The sequence below is a fragment of the Pseudorasbora parva genome, chromosome 13, assembly GCF_024679245.1.
Source record: "Pseudorasbora parva isolate DD20220531a chromosome 13, ASM2467924v1, whole genome shotgun sequence".
Classification (NCBI taxonomy): Eukaryota; Metazoa; Chordata; class Actinopteri; order Cypriniformes; family Gobionidae; genus Pseudorasbora; species Pseudorasbora parva.
Genome location: NC_090184.1, coordinates 39,472,440 through 39,475,636, shown reverse-complemented (window position 1 = coordinate 39,475,636; position 3,197 = coordinate 39,472,440). Strand labels below are relative to the sequence as shown.

General features: G+C 29.4%; 1 long non-coding RNA gene across 1 annotated transcript; it reads right to left on the bottom strand.

Moving 5' to 3' along the window:
• Positions 1-520: 520 nt before the first annotated feature.
• On the bottom strand, positions 521-1,434 carry LOC137038290 (uncharacterized). Its single transcript, XR_010897448.1, has 3 exons — positions 1,386-1,434; positions 1,213-1,304; positions 521-893 (listed from the first exon to the last, which is right to left on the bottom strand). It is a non-coding gene; the product is annotated as an uncharacterized lncRNA (long non-coding RNA).
• Between the last annotated feature and the right edge of the window lie 1,763 nt (positions 1,435-3,197).

Below are 3,197 nucleotides of genomic sequence, written 5' to 3'. Positions count from 1 at the left end.
ATGTGTTTACATGCATGTGTATCCGTTCATGTGTTTACATGTGTGTGATGTGTACATGTGTGTGTTGGCATGTGTGTAAGTAATTATTTTGTATTATTACTTAATTGTTATTTGGTTGTATTTATAACTTTAAGTGTTTATTTTGTTTTTACAATTTTGCTTTAACTAATGTATTATTTTATAATGGAAAATACATTTATAAATATATATTGTGAGTTTGTAATACAAGCTTGTTTTGTTTTTTCCCCAGTGTGGCTTATACAAAAGCAAACGGGCCATCCACAACACCACCTCAGAGGGGCCGTGGGGTAAAGAAAAAGGCCCTGAGTGAAAACTCTGCAACCCAGTGTCACAAAAAGACTTTTATACATGTATTATAGTTTATTCTTCAAGTTTAAAGTGTTAGATTCTTTCGTTCACTGGGTTTCTGATTTTTTCCTCAATAAAAAGCAGTAAAATGTATTCCCGTTTTTGCAGTTTTTGCCTATTTAAATTCTATTTTCAAACTTACCACATACAGTGAGGGTCAATAACTGTAATTTATTGAAAGCCAGTTGTCTTCTGTAAAAAACAACACCTTGCACTTGAGGATAGCACATTCTGTTATAATTCTACAGTCAAAAAAACTAAATATGTGAAAACACCCCTTTTTAGCTTCAGGTTCTAAAGCGTTAGTCCAGTGAGTGAGTGCCAACTCGGTTCAGTCCTACCAGTTCAGAGAAATGTCCAAAGGAAAGAGAATTGTCCTCCTGAAGCAAGTTGATGCAACGCAAGGAATGTCCTTGATACAGCAAAAGTGTGTTTTCCCAGGTCCAGGAATCAGCACTCAATTTTGGTGGCTTGCCATCTCAAATCCATGAGAGAGGTTTTCAACTCAAATCAACAAACCTGACCTGTTTTACCAAAACAGTGTCATTAATATTTAACATAATCTCATCAACTTCTCTTTTTCCTATTTAAACTGTGTTTAAATATGCATCACAACTTTTCATGTCAAGCATGTTTTTTACAGGCATATTTATAAATGTATATTATACTCATATTGATATGCACATCAATATTCATTCATAAGCTCAGCAAAATATATCACTCAACATCTCAAAATAAATCATATGAACATGAAATATGAAAACGATTTTTACAAGATGCATAATGATATGCAGGTAACATAAAACACATATTTTAAAGAAAAGAAAAATACAGATAACTCACCAAATCCCGAGTTTTCAGTTTTTAAAACACCCGCTTCAGATTCAGAGGAGTTTCACAATCGCGCGTCCACGTTTACATCGGCAATCATCATTCTACAATGATTTATCATCATCAATCATAAAGTATTATAAAGTTGTTTATAACAATATTAAATGAATTTTAACAATATAAACCTTTTTAATCCCGTTTCTGCATCACTCATCTCATGTTCAGCGCATCTCTTTTTTTTTTTTTTTTTTTTTTTTTTTTTTTTTTTTTTTTTTTTTTTTTTATTGTTTTATTCATGCAAAAATATATACAGAAAATGATACATGCAATTACAGCTCACAACAAGTATAAAACAAAAACAAACATACAAAAAAAAAAACAAAGTATATATATATTTTTTAAATTAAAGTAGTTCATGCCAGGGGTAAAATTACAACAATTTAAAGTAACAAAAAGCTTCATAGGTCTTTCTTGCTTTTTTGTTTTTAATTTTCTCTAATGTAGTGCCATATTGTTTAATTTCTTTTATAAAATGTTCAAAGCTTGGCTTAGCTTTAGCCCATTTTTTCACATGAATGTGATATTTTCCAAGTAAAATAAAAAGTTGTATAAGGAAGCACATCGTACTTTTGGAATCGATATTGTCTTGTACAAAGAAAAATATTACATCATATAAATCAATTTGTATACATGTTCCAAACAATCTAGATATGAAATTAGAGACATCAAACCAAAACATTTTTGAAAATATACAATCAAAAAAAAGATGAGTTACAGATTCTTTGGCAATACCACAGAATTCACACAAGTTTTCAATATCCACATGGAAACGTTTAAGTAACTCCTTGACAGGGTAAATTCTGTGCAAAATTTTATAAGATACCTCTCTAATTTTATTATTAATAAAAAACTTGTTTGTTGTTAACCATACTCTTTTCCAATTAATATTTTCATATTTAGCAGACCAAAACACTGTTGAACAAGGCAAATAATTTGTTTTTAAAATATTTCTAATATATTTGTTACTGCATTTATCTATTATTATGTTAATATCCCCAATAAATATTGTATCACTAGAAAAACAGTTTTGAAAATCAACGTTTATAGGAGAAAATCCAGGGTTTCGTAATAGTGATACAACTCTGCCCGGGATTGCATCAAAGATAATAGCATATTCTTTTGGCTTCACAGGAATCATAAATTTATTGAGAAATTCAGAATATGTTAAAAGTAAACCTTGTTCATTAAGTAACTGACTAACAGTAAGAATTCCATTGTCATACCAAGTCTTATTAAAGATTGACTTTTTTTTGTACAAGATATCTTTGTTATTCCATATAAAGTATCGATGCGGTGAAAAATTATGTTTATATATTAATTGCCAAGCCAGCAGTGCCTGCTTATGAAAGTTTGCCAGTTTAACTGGGATTTTTTCTACCGAAAAGTTACATTTTAAAAGGAAATTAATGCCACCCACAGAGTTAAATATGTAATTTGGGAAAACATTCCATATACTATCTTTATTTTTAATAAATTCTATTAACCATTTTATCTTAAACACATTATTAAGATCTGTAAAATTTAAAACTTCAAGGCCACCAAAGTCTCTATTATTATTTAGAATATCTTTCCGTAAATAGTGTATTTTTTTCCTCCAAATGAAATCATAAAGAACCTTATCTAATTCCCTAACAACATTATTTGGAACATCTGCTGACATAGATATATAAACAGACCTTGAAATTCCTTCAGCTTTTGAAAGTAGAATACGTCCATTTAGGGACAGATCTCTCATAAGCCACATATTAAATCTGTTTTTAATTTTCTCTATAATAGGCTCAAAATTTAACCTGCTTCTTTGATTCAAATCTTTACATACCATTATCCCAAGGTATGTGATATTATCTTTAATTGGTATACCACAGATTTCTTTCAATGTACAGTCTTTAAGAGAGAATAAAGTGGACTTATTTTTATTCATTTTTAATCCAGAAATT